At 45.6% G+C, this 19,277-nt stretch overlaps 1 non-coding gene across 1 annotated transcript; it reads right to left on the bottom strand.

Moving 5' to 3' along the window:
* Window positions 1-5,891: 5,891 nt before the first annotated feature.
* Window positions 5,892-5,964, bottom strand: Trnar-acg (transfer RNA arginine (anticodon ACG)). Its single transcript has one exon. It is a non-coding gene; the product is annotated as a tRNA-Arg (tRNA).
* Between the last annotated feature and the right edge of the window lie 13,313 nt (window positions 5,965-19,277).

The following is a 19,277-nucleotide window of genomic DNA, read 5'->3' as shown; positions in this document are numbered from 1 at the left end:
ATCCGGAGCCATCCGGAGTCGTCCGGAGCCGTCCGGAGCCGGCTCTGGCTGCCGACTAGCGGAACATACATATTAGATGAGACTAGCGACTCTGGAATGCTCCGCAAGGCTCCGGACGTTTCCGGACGGCTTCGAAATGCTCCGGACGGCTCCGGAATGCTTTGGACGGCTCCGGAATGCTCCAGATGGCTTCGGACGGCTCCGGATGGCTCCGGACGGCTCCGGAATGCTCTGGACGACTCCAAATGGCTCCAAACGACTCCGGACGGCTCCGGCTGCCGACTAGCGGTTCCGGACGGTTCTGGACGGCTCCGAACGGCTCCAGACGGAATCGTGCATTTTACTAAGCCGGAATCGGAGCCGGTTTAAAGATGCTCTAGTGGGTGCGGTTCCGAGAACCCATCACTACAAAGAACCCACGAGTCGCTTCGGTAGGCATGAAAAATCAACCTCATTCTTAATGCGCACTGTTGACGGGAGTTTTCCCAACGCTTTCCCGTCGTGTGACGTGAGCCAGAACAAACCCCCTGCCCTCCTCCCAGCAGCAGGGTGCAGCAGGGGCTCGTGTTACAACTGTTTTACGTTTCTTTATTTCTTCATTCAAATCACCGCATCCGGAGGAGACTCCGCTTCGTGTAGGCCGTCCGTAGCGTTCGTGACATTATGCCTAGCATTAACCTACCTACACTCTGACCACCGATTTTCTGTGTCCGGTTTCCGCCCCCTAGGACCGGGGAGTGTCTAGAATACGGTCTCCTAAAGGTTCTGGCGGTTTCTGGGTGGAAAATGTAACTCTATCGATGTTGACATTGTTTCGAAACGATTGCGACGTGCCCAAGCATTTCCTTGGACTGCGTGGAATGACATCAGTCTCTTTTCTACCTGGACGATTAATTTCACCGATCGGAAAGGAGAAAGGGAGATGTCGCGAAACCCCGCGAGTGGTTGACACATTTGAATTACGTACGTGCGATGTGTTTTAATTAATTTCGGTTAATTTCTTTTCCTCCCAAACTCCATTCAGAAACAATAGTCTTTGTGTGTGTGTGTGTGTGTTCTGTCGTCTATCTCCGATCGGTTGGGTTGTCTTAAGGTTGGAAACTTCATTCACCAGACACCAAGCAGGCGAGTCAATCACCTCACCGTCCGTATCAGCTAATCAAAAGGGAGAATGAAGGGTTCACCAGTTTAGGGATGATGTTGACTATGGCTTAAACCACTGGCGCAACACACGACACGAAGTGTGCAGCATAACAGGGAGTCAATAGTCCCATAAATCAGCTCACGAGACACAGCTCGGCACCAGCCTCGGCCTGACTCGGTGTCCACCCCGTCCAATTGGAAAGGGAGTCTCTTCTCCGCAAGATCCAATATTGATTTATGATGCTGGCGTCGAGACAGAGCGCCACCGTCGACGAACCGAAGACGTTAAAATGACAATGTGTGCAGGGTTGAAATTAAGGTCAACTGGGACCTGGAACGAAGAGCACTCCGTGTCTTGGCTATGTTGAAAACGTTTTCTTAGGTCAAGATATTTCAACGCTTCAGGATCTTGTTCGTTTTTAATTAAACACTCCATGCTGTTGAATAAACCAAAGGGTCATTCGGAAAATTACCATAAGTTTTGGGAATCGACCATACGGCTTTAAGTGTTTACTCATCTAATATGTATGCTTATTAAAAAGTGCACTCCCACGAGTCGATGACAAACACCTTTGCAATTACAATTGCATTGCACTTTGATTCACCGGCAAATGACAAATGTCATCTTCCCAGGAACTCGTTCCTCGTGGAAAATTTTACGCCGTGGGTAAATTATCCTGCCGTGAGAAATCCCTTTGCGATCTGGCTGGGATCCGGTACAACCTTTTTCAGGTGCTTTACCCGCATCGGATATTCATACCTGTCCCGCGAGGTGAGTCATTCGGTTCCGGTGGACTTACCGGACTTCCGAAAGGCGACTCAGAGCCTCCGATTCAATAAAGTTTGTCTTATGAATCGTCCCCCCCCTCTTCCGGTGCAATCTTCCGGCAGGGAGTTTTGTGCTTCGTTTTTTTTTTGTTATTTTGCGAGCGGAAATGGATCACCTTGGGCGTTTGTGGTGATATTGAAAATTGCAAGTGCATCGCAGGCTCGCGTCGTCTCGAAACGTTACGCTTTGCTTCAGTCGCATGCTAAACAGATGCAAATATCCACCCATGCCCTGCCTGCCAGTCTGGGTCCTGGGAATGGGTAGCCGGACCGCTTTTATTTGCCTGCACCACGAAAATGCAAGCCACCATCGTCGGGACCTTATCGGGGCCGATGCAGTCGAGGGCGAAGAAAATCGCTAAAGAAGCAAAAGGTTAGCAAACAGAGGGTGTGCAGGATGGCGCCCGGCGTTTTTCTGGCCTCTTTGGGGTGCGAGGCACGTTTGAAGGGCCGGAGGAGGGAAGGGGCAGGGTTTGGGGCGATCACTTGCGCATATTTATTTAAATTATTATGATTCTTCGGCCATAATCTTTGACCGTATCCAAGCGGACGCTTTATAAATGCCGGCGGCCGCCATTCCGTTCGCTTCGCCACTCATTCGCAAGTTCTCGTTGCATTGTTGCATATTTAATTGTCCAAGGGAGGGGGAGGGATGGGGTGTGTATTTGGCGCGATAAATGTACACGACACGAATCCACTACTTGTGTCGGAATCCTTTTATTTCATTTGCCCATCCACCCAACCCCGAACGTCCAGCGAACTCCGAGAGATCGACGTCCCCCGATGGGACGTCCCATTCTTCGACGGTTCGCATCCTTCCACCGCACTCTTTTTCCTTTTTTCCTAATACCTCCCAAGCACCCCCCCAGGAGCCACGTTCCGCAGACTTTTAATTATTCTAGTGTGTAGTTTAATTAATTTCTGGTCCCTTCCCGGTGGAATCGCTCCTCATTTGGACATTGGCTCAGACACTGGTTCAGTGGGAGGGGTCCGGGGTGGGGGTTGGGGTGGAACGAGCTGGAGTCACTGACCAATCGGATTTTTCTTTCTTGCCTCGGGGACTTCTGGGACGCGTCTGAGCAAGCAAATTGTTTTCCTTCTTCAGCGCGAGCCTGTTGCTCCCGGGAACGGAAAACAGTATGGAAATCGGGCGCCCTCGGCTACCTCTCGTTTCCCTCAGCTATCTCACGGTGGGGGATCGGCGGTAGGGGGAGTCCAAGGGAGTGCATTTAAGCTTCGAACATACCAAATAGTCCACGAGCGAACCGAACTCGACCGAATTGCACACACTCTGCATGCAGGACACGATCTTCGGAGGATCCGAGGTGAGGGTAAGACCCCCCCTACACCCTCCCCAGCATCTCCATTACTGTTAATTGTTATTACCACCCCCCTCGGGGCTGAAGACGTCGCTAGCCGTCGAAGGGACGTTATCAGTTGATTTTTATTAATTTAAGCAGTCGCAGCAGTTGGCGGAGTAAGTTGTTTCCAGCGCCTGAGGATTTCCCCGTGGAAACACCCTGACCCCGGGTAGTGTGGCTTCCCACCGTTCCAACACGCTGCACTTTTTGGGGACCTTATTCGGCAAACCATTCTCGATGGGGATGACTGCCTCGGTAACTACCTTATAAAGCTGTTTCAATTTTGTCCATGTTTGCTGACCGGGGACAGAACATTATGGAACTAATTTGGATGCCGAGCTCCATCCGGACGATTTGGCTTCGGGGGAAAAGTTGTCCTACGGTGGGTGATTCTAGTCTCTACTTATCGCCAGCTTAATGCAATTGAGGGACATTTAGATCAACGGGGATAAGACACCTAGGAGGGAAAATGGAAACAGTGTGTTGCTATTATTGGAAGGATATTATCGCAATCATTTTGTTCTCAAGTACTCCGAAACCAATTCTTTCGGAAATAGTCCAGTGCGCTCCAAGGTGTATCAATATAGAAGGCGCTTTGGCACGGGTGCCATATTTGAGTAGTGTTATGTCTTAGGCTGGTGTCATTGCTTTACCGCACGATGTTTTGTCGGACGACAGGTCCGTCAATTTTTCTGTAATTTTTTAAATTAGAAGACGATTAAATGAATTTTATTATTTTTCTTAGATGAAAGGCACAACTCCGAGTTTATAAAGTCCAACTTTGTTGACAGATAAAATCGGATGCGTCCATCCGATAAAATCAAATGATTTTGATTTTGTCGTGCGGAAAAATCGTGCGAACCTTGCAGCTGTCAAATCCCATACATTTTTGCCTGTCAAAAGATCGTGCGGTAAAGCAATGACACCAGCCTTAAACCCAATCCTTCTCCGATAACGCCAAAGTCAATCAACAGACAGGTCGCAGCATACTATGTAACGAGCCGAAAACCGTGGGAAAATTTTTGACAGTTGGTTGAGATTTTGTTTACTTCTTACGAATAGCAAAGAAAGTGGAGTAAAACTGCAAATTTGGTATGTTGCCTAAGTAGAACCTGGAATTGAGGCGTTCGTAATATGTTCTGGAGGAAGGCTGCGTATAAGGCAGACCAACACACTTAATTTCGGCAATCAAAGCGAGCAAAAAGATCCATATCCCATGATATCCCACAGAAGAGTAGTTTCTATCCGCAAGATCATGGATACTGTGATCTAGAATTACTAAATACCTACTTCGCGAAGATTTTGGCGGAGATCTCCCACAAGTATGCTGGAAATTTTTGTAAACACTTTTTCAACCAACTGTCACAACAATGGCGGAGCAAAAAACAGCTTTGACCCGACCTGTCTGTTGATTGTCTTTGGATAACACCCTCGAAGTCCCCATGAATACCCCAGTAGTGTTATGTCAAGTCATGAAATGTCATTTTACTCTGGACGACTTCACCTTCTAATCTATCTTTGGGCTGGAATATTGGAAGGATATTATCGCAATCATTTTGTTCTCAAGCAATCCGATACCAATCCTTTCGAAAATAGTCCGATGTGCTGTAGTACTAATAGCTCTCTAATACTCTGATGCAACGAACGTCCATTGTGCAGAACTCACAAATCGAACGAACGTTCATCAAAACGAACGTGACCAACGATGGATAATAATTTCTAATTCAATTTTATCGAAACGCTTTTCCCGTCGATGCCCATCGATGTTATCTTCGTCCGTCCATCAACCCTAGCTCCGGTGAGGGTGTTGAAGTTTATGAGACCCCGTCCCAGCACTTCAGCAGATGTTTATCGAACTTCATGGAGCCGTTGTATAAATTATCATTTTAAAAACGAGCGTTTCATTAAATTATTTCTTACCGACTTCTGGGGCGTGTGACGAATGACGCTTGAATGGTGCATATTGTGATGTATTTGTGGCACCGTTAGAGACTCGGTACGAGGGTGGCGATGACTCCGGGCCTTTTTCCATCAAGTTAATCGATTTTTCCGACCCTCGTATGACTAACCAGGCTGAGGCTGGGCCGCCTGCGGCTAACATATGTGCGGTAGGTCAGTTCCATCCGCCAACCGGACGTGATGGTTCTCTTAATTAATGACTTGAGAGTCGTCGAACAATGTTGCTAACGTAACAAACCTTTCTTTCCCCTATGTAAAGTGAGTCAACCGATGTCTCTTTTACGAAGCTATGATGTTGTTGCCGCCCATGTATTTTTTTATAGTTCTGTTTTAAATTCTATTTTTTATCTCTTCAGAATCTACACTCAACTTTGGAATTATTTCTACTTGATCGTTCAAAGAGTGTAAATTAATTAATTGATATGCATCTTTTCCACCTTTTGTATCATTCTTCAAATGATTGAAACCAAAGGGAGCTATTTTCAAATTTGTTTTGTAACTTTGTAGGGAAATATAAACTTACTAACTAATTTAGCTTTCTATCAGTTTCGGGATCATACACTTACCTTAAAAAAAGAGACTTTTTCTCGTATCCACAACCGATCCTGCCAGGATTCGAACCTGGAATCTTCTGATCCGTAGTCAGACGCGTTATCCGTTGCGCCACAGGACCCTCGATATCGTTGCCAGGCTGATAATCGCACCGTTTTGTGCTGACTGCTTCCCCTTCGCTAATTAAAACTGTTTGTTTTGATGCAATTTAGTTTGTTTGCGCCCGTTAATGGTTTGCAAAATTGGTTCCCATCGGCGCGGTTGTGGTTTTCATCCCGGCGATTTGGCGAAGATCACGCAATTTTCGCACCTTTTTTTTGTTTTGGCCCAACGCTTGGGAAAGTCAAGTGTTCCCTTCGCCCCCCCACCCTCAGGCCGGCCGGCTTCGGGATTAATTCTTACGGCACGGTTCAATAGCCATAGATTAGTGCCACTTGGGGATTCTATTTTTGGCCGCGTGCGTTTCACTTGCGTTACCATCGACCCGAGAACCGAGTGTTGCACGTTTCGGCTGAGTACCCGAGCGAACGAGTTGACGGACCGGTGGGCAGGGGGTGTGCGTGTGTGAAATTTATTTTTCCACATATATTTTCCACTTTCCAGCATCAGACTGGCTCGTAAATCTTTCGCGTTTTTCGAAGCCAAACAGCTCGCAGTGGCAGTTACCGCCGGGTGTTCGCTGGCTTCTCTCGCGTCCGACGATGTTGACGTTTGTTGGCTTCCCTGTTTACCTCCTTCCACTCTTTTCCAACCCATCGGGTGTTTGATTGGGCTATATATTGAAGGGTAAATGCCGTACGGGATGTCCAAAGTGTCGTTGCTCTCGCGTGTCCCGTGTCCCAACAACATCACGGAGATGATTTAGAAGAGTTGCGCGTCGCCTGGGTTCACCAATTTTGGAATGTAGGCAAACGGCTCGACTCGGCTCCTTTTCCCGTTTCGCATCGGCGACGAAGACGAAGGCCGCCGCTTGTTGGACCTACAAACATTGACGTGCGCCAATGAATGCGTGGCGTCGTCGGCGCCGCCGCCACCATAAACGTCGCAGCTGCAGCATTAACCAAAAAGCCGCAACAAATACAGCTGTCGAAAGCGGTTTGTATCGGCTAATTTTATGTGCATTTCACGGCGGGTCGTTGTCCCATTCCCGATCTGCACCAGGAATGCTGGCGAGAAAGCGTTCTCGTTTGGGTTCGAGCGAGTACTAATTTGGATATAAATTAGCCAAGGCGAGAGGTGTGAAGGTGAGGTGTTAAAATAGACAGATCGTTTTATAACCTCATAATTGCAAACTTTCCTCGGGGAATGGTGCATTGTTTGTTGTGGTGGTTTTAATGGGTTTATAAATAAACCATAAATCATTCGATTGGTTTTCGAAGTCGAATTGTATTATTCAACACGTTCGGTTAACTCAGGTTGACCTAAATCTTTTTCGTCACCTGTGACTTGGTAAACGAATTTATTGGGAGGAAAACTTGTCCGTTCCGTTTGAATAGTGGGATCAGATTTAATTTATGAACTAGCCATTCCGTCAGATTTGTCGAGCGGGAAGGAAACTAAATATATAAATTCACACCGATGTTCAACTGTCCCTGATGCTGAAGAGCTAGTGTTTGCGAGTGTCGGTTATGTGATCAATGTTTTGAAAACCTGCTATCCGTCACCCGGGAGGGGTGCTGTCCGCTTCCTGCAGCACACGACCCACTGAACCCGGGAAGTTTTCCATCGTACGCGCGCGCCAGGAAGTAAAAGTCAACCCGAGGGGCGGGCGGACTCTATAAATCACTGCAAGTAATGGTGCATCGTGAAAATTAGTACACCGAAAGCCCCCAAAAGCAGCAAACTGTTGCCTCAAGGCGAAAGTAAACCGAGCTGATCCATTTCCCTCCATTCATCGTGGAGGTTTTTCCGAAATGCTAGCGGATGACGTTCCGTTCGAACAAAGTCAGCAAAATCTTAGAGGGGTTTCAGACGAACGGATTGTCTAACACACGGAAACAGGGGGAAGGAAAACCCCATGGCAATGCAAAGAAATGCATTTTGTTTTCTTCTAAAAATAGTGAATCCACTTTCTTTCGGCACCCGTTTGGAACATATTTAATGCACTCGGCATCGTTTGGGAGTTTCGTTTTCCCATTCTTGACGATTTTGTACGATTTGGGAAATGTTTTTCCATCCCGCCATCCCAGAGTTCAATCGATGTTTCTTTCAAACAAACGTTAACGTTTGCGGGGAAAACCTTTGAATTTCCTTCAGTGAGCAAAAGAGTGACTGTTTTAATTGTTTTTCGTTGGAAATTTAAAAATAACCGAAATGCTCCACGCGATAGTTTCCTTTTCGAACTAATTGAATCTCGCGCAAGGAGAGTAGTTGAGGCGGCACGTGTTTATTTTTGAACTGTGGCACACCTTCCGGTGCACGTGAGATTTTTATTTACAGCTCAGCCGACCCGCTTTTCGTTTCCCTGGCAACGCACGGTCTACTGACCTACATTTTGTTCCAAAACTTTGTCAACGTGCTTCAACGGGGTTGCAAATTTTCATTGGCAGCTGGCGAGTGATTTTCCCAGCGTGCTTGGGATCGGTCAACAACTGCAACCGGAACCAATGTAATGGGCTCATGTTCGCGATTCTTCGGAAATGGTTTCATTTGGCTACGTTTGGGAAGGGTGAAGGAAAACAGACGCAATGGAAAACGGAATGGAAATGCTTCGTGCGGGGAAGCCGATGTTTGGGTGTAGTGTTTATGGAATGTATAAACAACTGCCTCGGGCTTTGCCACCTTCGTAAACTAAATCAGAGAGGGAAAACATCTTGGGTGCAGCTGTGTCGTTGCTACCGGCGTACCAATACTATTAGTCAGAAGTCAGGGATGCAGAACTTCTCCTTTAATATTTTTTAAAAACTGTGACTTTCATATGGGCATTAAGATTATGATTAGAAGGTTGTTTAAAAATAGTTATCCATGTCGGAGAAAAATAAATATTCTAGTGTATACTTCCTTTTGATGTTTGTTTACGAACATTTGCCAACCCCTGCCCGTACGAGAAGCATCTGTTGAAAGGGAAGAGGAATGCGCGTAACGCACTTGGCGTTCGTACTCCCGGCGTGGGATGCAGTTAACGTCCATTTTCCTCTCGGTTTGGTCGTCCAACAGCGTCCCATGAAGTCGGCTTGCATCGCAAAACCAACGTCTCGGTAAACAGGTTTTCAGCTGCTGGCCAAACCCCCCGTCTAGTGCGTTTGTCCTTTCGCAGATGTCGAGCAGTCGGCATCCCTTTCCGGACGACTCGGTGCGAGCGGGTTTTTGACCTTTTTGTTTGCAGAATCCAGGCTCCTTGTACTTGGACCCGAGTCATGGTCCCTTGGACGGCTGTCTGCAGGCCATCTGGAAAAAAAACCTTCTGATGCAAGCACAAAGTAGCACCAAGCGAGGCAGAGAATGAGAAAATGCCGAGAGAAAGATGCCTTGTTTACCCAAAAATAAAGAAAAATAAACCTTCTCTTTTTCTCTTGTGTTCGAGAACTAATCCAAACAAGATGCTAATTGAGACGCGGTCTAGACATGGCTCGATCGCGCATCGGACTTTCCACGAATGCAGATTGATGTGTAATGCGTGCTATAATATAGGATACGAAAAATCCCAAAACTCCAGCTTCCTTTTTCCGACCATTAAGACTTTTACTGGCTCTGCGTAATTTTTCCGATCTTTTCCTGATGTTTCACTTCTCCGGACTGAGAAGATCGCTGGGAAGGTCTCAAGATTACACCCGTTGACTGTTGGGAAAGTAAGTTCTTAAAATAAAATTCGCACACACGGCTTTGGGGATGCATTTGGGGGTTTTCTCCTGCCTCACCGCCATTTCAGTGAAGTTTTCCGCCGGGAGATGAATCACTAAAATATTTCCTTGGAAGCGTGGCGCCATATTTTAACACAGACGCGCGCAGCTTCTTCGTGCGCCGGTTCATCCTCCGCTTGATTCGCTTTGATCGTGCCTGGGGTTTCGTTAATTCTGCAGTTAAAAATCCCACCTTGCCGGTTTGTTGAAATCCGGTTTCTGCATTACGATCCGCCTAATGTGCCTCGTCATCGACGAGGAAGGGGATGCGTAGGGGTGGAAAGGTGTTTGCTGGCCAATCGTGTGCTAGGAACGTCGGTGAGTCGTCTCGAGACGATTTCGTCATTACTCCATTCCTCGTTTCGTGTTGCGAAGATTTCGCTCTGCGCGGTTTGACCAAAGACGTCACTCAAGAAAACAAAAAATCCACCTCCGAATGTTCTTCACGTTGATTCAGCATCACTGTGGTATTTCCGTTGAGCAATGCGCCAACTGCAGAAAGAACACAAATGCAACGAAAGACGCACGGATGTCAATTTATGGGCCTTCGATGGATCAACAGGAACAACGGACCAACGGTGGGCTTCTATTGTGTTCCTTATTTGGGTAAAAATTGTGCAAACAGTGGACTTATTTGTCTTGTGTCCAAGCCAGACCCGACCAAGTACACACCCTTTAAAGGTAGACGCGGTGGGGTGGTTTTTCGCGTCGGTTCGTGAATTTCGCGATCCGCGCGCTTTCATCTTTCACCATCCCCCCCCCCCGCAAATGGCGACGAACGATTGAAACGAAAAGGTCAACAAACAGAGACGCACCGGCTCCAACCACAAGATTCAGCGGGGCGTAAAGTTAGGCTTTTTGTTGTTGCTTTTTCACGTCTGTCGTTGACGTTCTGACGTTCTTTTTGTGGTTGGGTGTTTTCTATTATGGACTCTTTGTTGGGGTTTTTCATCAAAACGAATAACAAAAATCCATTTAAGACTCATTTTAAATTGATTATTTTAGATCAAAATTTGAAGTTTTCGTTCAAGAACAAGATTTTCAAGCGATCTTTCATCAAACTCAGTTGTGCTGGTTTCTCAGTAGACTCAGTTGTACTGGTGGCTCAGTAAACACAGTATGTTTTATCTCCATAAACCGACAGTTGAGTAACATGAGTTTAGATTGTTTGCTGAGCCACCAGCAACAGAGTTTGTTGAGCTACCAGTACAACTGAGTTTGATGAGCTATCAGTACAACTGAGTTTGATCAGCTACCAGCTCCACTAAGTTTGATGAGCTACCAGCACAACTGAGTTTGCTGAGCCACCTTAGTAGGTGAGCAAGCTCAGTAGCAACACTTTGCTGAGCTAGGTGGCTCGCTCTGCTCACTGAAATGAGCTACTTGACACAACACTACATGAAATCTTCCAATCCGGAGTTGGATAGTTTTTCCCAATAATACCAAGATTACGTCTATCAACAAAGTTTGCGTCCCGTTTTTTCATCATTGAATATTCCCACTCCCAAACTAAATGCTTTTTATCTGACGATGTTGAAGTGCGTTCCTCGCGGGTTTTACAGCATGAATTGCTCCCATTTTGTGAGCTGCAGAATATTTTCATTACTTCAAACATTTGCAAATCATTTCCAATTGTTGTATCGTTTTGCATCGTTGTATGTGGACTTGGCTCATTTTAGGTTCTACCATAGCTGCCGCGAAACGTACATAAAATATTGGCCAGGTTTATGTGATTTTCAATGATTTTGAAGAAGGGACTTTGGCTCTGTACAACAAAGTGCCTTTTTGAAGTAAAATAGAATAGAGTAGAAAACTTTCATGAGATCATTATGCTTACGTAGACTCCGAAACATAGCATAATCACAAACTCATCCAACAAAGCCCTCAAGGCCTTATTACACAAGAGAACGACCGAAGTTCTTCCGAGTGAGACCAAAGTGGAGTACTGATAGGGTCTTATCAACGTGTTCGTACCGCTTTAGGATTTCACAAACTATACTTTGGTAGAGTTGGTTGAGTGTCGTCGTATACTCGTTGGTTATGCTACGTTGGTTACGCTAAGTGATAAGAACATCGAATGCGTTTGACAGGCAAGAGAAAAAGAGACCCAACTAGGCCAAGAACAGGTCATTACACTCCATTTTAACCATCTTACTAATCAGTTTCGGTCCGCGATGTCTTCATTACGCTTCCATGAAACACTTAAGTGAGAAATGCGGGCAGGACGACTCACTAAATCAACCATGATGCATTTCTATCGGCGACAAATCAACGCTTCCTTCCGGGTCCGGATGTCAGTTGCGGAATCGGTGTTAATCGGTCGGAAACGAGGCGTGCAAATATTGATGCCAGCGATTGTCATTGTTTGCCGAAGCCGGAACGAGGCGTGATTTGTCATAGGTTAATCTGTCATAGTAGCGCTGCCACAGGGTTGAGTTCTTTGTGTCGCCGGTTCGCCTTAGAACAAAGCCAAAGGTCCATCATCATTAACCTACCTATCCGGTAGCTGTCCGTTCCGCTTGTTTTCTCCCGCCGGGGGAAATTGAGATGGCGTTTGGACATAAGGAAATAAAAAGGAATGGACCACCTGGAGGTGCCCTTGTAAATTTTGTACGATCATGACCACCGTCACGATCTTTACATCCGACGTCAACGTGGACCGAGCGCAATGCAATTACATCGCAATGCATCTCAGTTCGATGAGTCTTTGTTTTTATTGCCATCATTTCACCTTGGCTTTGTCCGTGACAGGCTGGATTACAAATAAAAGGACAACCCGGGGGGGGTGATGTTTCCTACACACAAAAAATTAAAACAATCTGCCGCAAAGGGAAATCCCCAATGTTACCGAGACCAACACGATGTTTATTTGCGTCCACACTCGAATCGGACATTGGTAGATGAGAATCATTTTCATTCTCTGACGAGTGAGAAGAAATACGCGCGTTCGCGAAAGGATGACACTTGTATCTCACGAAACGGATTACCGTGTCATGCTAATTCTGTCCACGACACGTTGAATCCTCACTGTGACGGAAGAGGAAAAATGAGGAAGGAAAGCGTTTTCCCGCGTTCGGTTGGGACGTGTGTACAAGTTCTGGTATTTCACGCATGACAGCACGCGGACGTTTGTTCGTGAAAAAACGTGACAGTAAAACCGGGTGTCAAATAAAAAAGAAAAATTGATTTTAATGAGCAGGAAATAGCAATTAAAATTACAGTAAAATAGTGAAACACCTCATACAGAAATAACAAATTATATAATATTTAATTTCGCTCATCTATTGCAAAGCAATATTGCTCACTTCCTTCTTCCACAGAACTCATCAACAGTTCGTTACAGTCAACAAGACAAATCTACACGAAACTCGCTGTCGTCAGCGACTGTGCACCATCATCATGCTTTGTTAAAGTTAATTAATAGTCTCCAAAAAAAAAAAAACAAACACCAGAGACCAGCGCGAGGCGAACAACGCCGTTTCGTATGATTCATTTGAATGTTTGCAGAATAAAACATTCGCAGAGCATTAATTTTATGTCGCTCTGCTAGGCGCCAGACACGATGCCGGCCTGAAAACTGGCCGCCATAGGCCACGCAACCCATACACCAAACCGAGTATGCTCGAAATTCGCCCAGTATGTGTGCGAGTCTCGGATTACTCGGTCGAATTGAGTGCCCGGCGCCGTTCATCACGCCGTGACGAGCGTGGAATGGAGGTCAAATTGGGATTGTTTTGTTTACGAAGGTGTGGGAGGTGCGTACGAAGGGAGAGGGGCCGGTCATTAAAATTTTATTGGAACAGAAACACGCACAACCGGAAGTCCAACTTAATCGACCGGAGGTCCCGAAACCGATCATCAAACGCTATTCGATCCGTATCTTCGGTACTAACTTTACGCGAGAGCATGTTTTATCGCCCAGGAGTTGATGTTTTTATTAGGCACTTGATTTTTAGATAAACCAAATTAAAACTATCCGATGGGAGAATCCTAGACTCCCCAGCTGGATGGAAATATTTCTTCACCCTTGGCTCAGTCCTGCGAGTATTGATGTTAAACAACAACGCAACGGTGCAGATTTCTTCGCTGGTTTTATCCCTCTCACAAATAAAAAGAACCACAGATTTATGATATTTTCACTCGAGACTCAAAAAAAGAAACGGTAGGAATCTTCTGCAATAACTGCCAAGCGAAAGGCATCGTAGGATAACATCGTTAGCTAAATGTCAAGCTCCGGTGATGGGAGGCCCTCGGGGTTTGAGGGTCGGGTCTCGGGAACGGGTGGAAGGTAATTTATGATATCATTTTACACTACGCTTCCCACGAGCCACTACCATATTAACACTCCCGGTAATGGTGTAACTCGTAAACATAAGAAAAAACACAGCCACGACGGCGATGCTTTCTCGGAGTTGGCTTGAAGATGGGAAATCGTTGAATTGTTTGAACTCCCTTGCTTTCCTTGCTGCAGATGAAATCGATATCAACACGTGTGCATTTTTCCTGCCATGAATCTCGAGGGACTTTTATTTTCCCGCCCGACGGAACGAAAGGATTTCTATGTGAACCAACAACTCCAATGTCCAATTTATCCTCTGAAGGAAAACCCCCCCCCCCCCATTTCCCAGATGGTGTCTAATGGGATGCGATTTTGTTTGGCTCATTCATCTAGCTTCAGCTGTTTACCGACGCTGACCGCACGGTATTAACTGATATTCTTCCCGATATGGTCCTGACGACATCCATCAAACGTGATCCAACTTTCGTCCGCGCGTGTGTGTGTGTGTCGAGGTTCTTTAACAAATGTGAGAACGAAATCGGGTCGAGTGAAACAAATTCCCTCTTCACGCCACGAGACGAAGAGGGGAGGTTGAGGAATGTAGAACATAATTCATGTGTCGTTGACGCCTGTCCAACTTTTCTTCTCATCATAACGATTTGTCGGGAAGGGCGAGTGGGGAAGGAGCTAACATCGGTGGGAATGATGACCGCATGGCGTTGAATCGAATTGCAGCAGCTATAAGTCATCGTAAGGGCTTTCATATCTCTCCGCCTTGTTCTCATCTGGACTTATGAAAGATGGTCAGCAGAAATAATAATAGTTCGAAAGTGTGTTTGGAATTAGTTGCATATTGTTCACCGACGGTCTCACCTTCACATGGTTCATGCATTAAACATATCGATGCCCTGCCTGAAGGGCTTATGGAAGCAGCAAAGGGTTCGTTAGTTCCCACCACGGTCAATGTCTGGTACATATATGAAGACCGGTTTTGTGTTGGAAAATACCGATGGTGGCAAGTTTTCAATTGAACCATTGAAAGCATATGATATTGAAATAGCTCATCTACTGTTGCTCTAACTCATCTCATTTCGTCTCTAACTCATCTGGGTTTGTCTCAAGCCAAAAATTAGGGAATAAACAAAGTAATTGTGGTTATGATACATTGTAAAACACCAAGAACAATAAACATTACTATTGTTGTATGCTTTAAAGCTATTCTTATGTATTTTTGAACAATTTTGCGTTTAATTTTTATACGATCATGCATACGTATGTCAACTAAGAAGGCTGCATTGTGGTGTTTACCCCGGTGGCATAAACGTACTTGCTTGGATCAATGTATGTCACTTGACAGTTAAGACACCAGCCATTTTTTCGCTTTTTCCAAAGTGTTGTTTATCTTTTGTATGGGACAGCGTCGACAAATCTGACAGTTGGTGTCGTTTCGGTCCTTCCAATTAAAATACCCTCAATAATCAGATAAGTTAGAGACGAAATGAGATGAATTAGAGACAACAATCGATGAGCTTTTTCAGTACCACATGCTTTGGAGACAAAATCCCCAGCTTTCGAGACAAAGTTGGCTGGCAACGCCTGTATATTGCATTGCTAGAGTAAAACAACTTGTCATCAATATACATCATCCGTCGGTGAGTTGTTTTAAGGGTCCTTCAAATATTTAAAATGGGTAAACATATCTATAAGGACAGCTTTCACCACCTTAACATCGGCCATCTTAATTATCATGTAAACATAACGATGGCGTAGAATAGCTAACAATTAGCAGCAAAACTTGCTCTACGAGTGGCGTTTCGTTTTTCTTTTCTTTTCGCCCCATGTTGTACAATGTCTGAGTTCCTCGTCCGCACCATCAGGTCACGTTAATGGCGAGATGGTGTTCGCTGATAATCTTGCTCGTTGGCGCCTTGTTCTTTTTTTACGAGCCGTTGGAATTGTTAGCTCACCTACTCAGACGGAACCGCTTGGTCTTCTCCCCCGGAACGGAATCGGGAGCAGACAAACGTTGTGTGTTGTCCACCAACGTCGTTGGTGTTTGCTGTTATGTCACCTTACGATGCACCCGATGCAAAATGAAGATAAATGCATCTGCTCTTTCCGTGGTTCAAGACGGTGGGGTGAGTGGAGAGACGACACCCACGACAATGACGTGTTCGACGAGAGTTTAAACGCGGACGAAAGATTCTGTTCGGGAAGATCGGCTCCACGATGATCTTTTCGCCCCAACGCAACTGTCACTTTTTGTTTTCCGGGAAATTTCCGGCGAAGAGGAAATGTGTTTGTGTTTGAGAGTAATAATAATCAAGGTGCTCGTTAGACGCAAGGAAGAGGGAAAACGAAAAAGCGGAAATATTCGTCTCGTGCTGCACGTGCGGTGCATCCCAACACGGCCGGATGCAACGCATGAAACATAAATGAATTAATGATGGATCGACACCATCCCACATTCATCGTTTCTTGTAAGGTTTTATTTGAGGTTGGAGGTCTCTAAGGAAAGCATCCCGAAAACCAAAACCTTGTCCTTTTCGTCGGTGAATCACAATGAGTTTGTTTGTTAGTCAATGTAACATAATGCACGCAGACATACTGTTTTCCCTCTACTGTTTTTCTTTGTCCTATGTTTAAATCCACTCCAGCCGGATGGATGCAAAATGTTTCCTTCCATGTCAACAATCCCGCGAAGAACGCATTTTCTTCATGTTTTCTTGTTAGTGTTTGATTTTCAGGCTCCTACTTCACATTCACTTTCCGTCGGTGTACGTTAGGAGCTTGGCCGCCTTTCGGGGGTCTTGCTCAGACGCGCGTAATCCATCAAAACAAAGCACTGCACGGGGGAGGGACACAGAAGTATCTTGTAAGAAAGCCAAAGAGATGCCAGCACGCCACGAGACCACAATGGAAAACTTTTGATTTAGTACGCTCCTTTTTTCCTTCGCCCGTTTGTGGTTTTGTCTTCGTCTTCGAATGTATTCTCCTTTTTTTACACAAATTCCATTTGATGGCTTGTGATGAAGAAGATAAACCTGGCACGTGCTGCTGCTCCTATAGAGCGCGTTGTATGCGGTACGAGCCTTCGTCTGATCGCAATCTTAATGCTGGCGTGTTGAACAGACACCGAAACAACAAGCAAAAATTGGCCGCAGCCTAACTTTGCTTAGCTGCCACTTTCCGAGCTGGGGAGCATATTTATTTTCCTCTCCAGTTCGTTTGATTATTTATCCTCCCATTTATTCATCGGTACAACTAATTTCGCTCTTCTTTCTCGCGAAGTTTGTCGCGAAGAAAACCTCTGTTTATTTATGGTGACTTGTACGTTCGATGGTCGCTAGTTGCGTCTGCTTTGCGTCTCGAGTTCTGAGATCATCAAGTTCATTGTCATCCACAATGGGAGAAGTGGAGAGTGGTGATATGTGTGGAAGGGGGGTTTCGTATCGAAAATTGGATCACTTTCTTCCCATCTGGTTAGGCCGACCACTTACGAATGGGATAAATTGGGTGCGGATGTGAGTCATGGCCAAAACTAAAGCGGATGTACAATACTCACATCACGCTGTTAGTGTGACGTCATATAGGCAGTTTTGGAAATCGTATCGCCCGTGGGAAAGTACCGAAAAATTAAATAATTGATTTCCCTATTCGTTGCAAAAAAAAGATGATATGAAATGTTCCTCATACACGGTAAACTTTGAAGCCTAGAACGTTCAGCTTCAAGTCCAGTTGTTTGAGGGTTTCTCTGCGCATTGGATTGTCACCGATCCTACGAATGGGTTTTTGAATGGAATCGGTAAAGATGATAAATGCACATGTATCGATCTGGTGTTGAACCTCTGGTCGTCTTTTAACGAGAAAACTAGATCTTGTCGAGCATCTCTAACAAGATAGCTATGGAAGTCGCTTGGAGATATCATGTCCAAAGATGTCCAGTACCTTTTTAAAGTCGATTGAAATGGATGAGAGGTGTTAAGTGGACCATTTATGTGGGTCTAAAAATGGCACTTCCGATTTGGATCGAATGGAGGGGATGAAGTCTGCTCTCCAGATATACAAGGTATCGATCGTTTACAAGCTGAGGTTCAGTAACTTGTCAAGGCGATAAATAAACCCGATCCATTCCGTTGATAGCAAAGATTTCGCAGGTGACAAAATCAATCGATCGAAGCAGACAGAGACGTCACCGTCGGACGTGGAAACAGGGAGACCCCGTGAAAACTCCACTCCCTGTCACCCGCGTCAAAGAGCCACACGGACGGGTGAAAAATGCGAGTGCTGTTTAATTGAATTTCCCGAACTAATTAACCGCGCTGGCAGTGACGGTAAATTGAATTACCTTAGAGAGCGCTACCGCTACCGCCAACCCCCTTTCGCACGCGGGAAAGCTAGGGAAATTCGTCGAATTTTGTGCGGGGAACTCGACTCGCTCGTCGTCCTTTTGCAGTGAACTTAATCAAAGCACTAAAGATGAATTTAATAATTTCAATTGATCAATTTCCTGTCGTTGATTACGGGCATGAAATATTGATAGGTGGTTGTTGGTGGTACACCCGTAAAACATGCACCTCCGAATGAGCAGCGCATTTTCTGTTTCGATCGGTTTCGAGTCGACAATAAATGCTGGTTTTTGGAATTATCCAACGCAAATGATGGTTGTTGTTAAACGATGAAGAGGAAAACATTGTAAAAGGTCTAGTTTTTCCACGGTTAAAAAAATATAGCTTACGTTTCTAGTTGAAGGTCGGTGATTAGTTCTTTACATAAAACATAATTCCAAATCGAGAAAAATTGCAGTGTACGCTTTTCCAGCCTCGAAACGAAAGCTCCAACGCGCAACGTTCGGATCAAATTAAATTTTTCATAATCAATCAAACGTCATCCTCATCATTCAATCTGCGGGAAATCGCGTATCGCCTCGCCGAATGGGGGCGGTTTTCCCCGATAACAAGCGCCTCCTCCCCTTCCCCCCGAATCGGTGGCACATGGATTGGCGGTTTCCGGGAAATTGGACAATCGAATTGTCACTTTTGCAAACCGATCATTTTTCATGGTCGAAATAAACAAACAAGCCCGCACGTGGGCACCACTTCCCTCCCTCTTTTTCCGCCAACCAGGCCGTTGTGGTTCCATGAATAATCTGGGTCCGGTTTGGGCATTTCAGGCCGCCATCATGATTGACAAGAGAGCTTCCAGCCCATCGTGATATGTGAAACGGATCCCGGTTGCCTTTGGGCTGCTTGTCCGGCTTTTGTTTCCTTTTGTGCCCAACGTCGAGTTTAAACATATTTTGGTAACGGGGTTTTC

The sequence above is a fragment of the Anopheles ziemanni genome, chromosome 3, assembly GCF_943734765.1.
Source record: "Anopheles ziemanni chromosome 3, idAnoZiCoDA_A2_x.2, whole genome shotgun sequence".
Classification (NCBI taxonomy): domain Eukaryota; kingdom Metazoa; phylum Arthropoda; class Insecta; order Diptera; family Culicidae; genus Anopheles; species Anopheles ziemanni.
The sequence above is the reverse complement of the archived record's forward strand: the minus strand, read 5'-3'. Positions and strand labels throughout refer to the sequence as shown.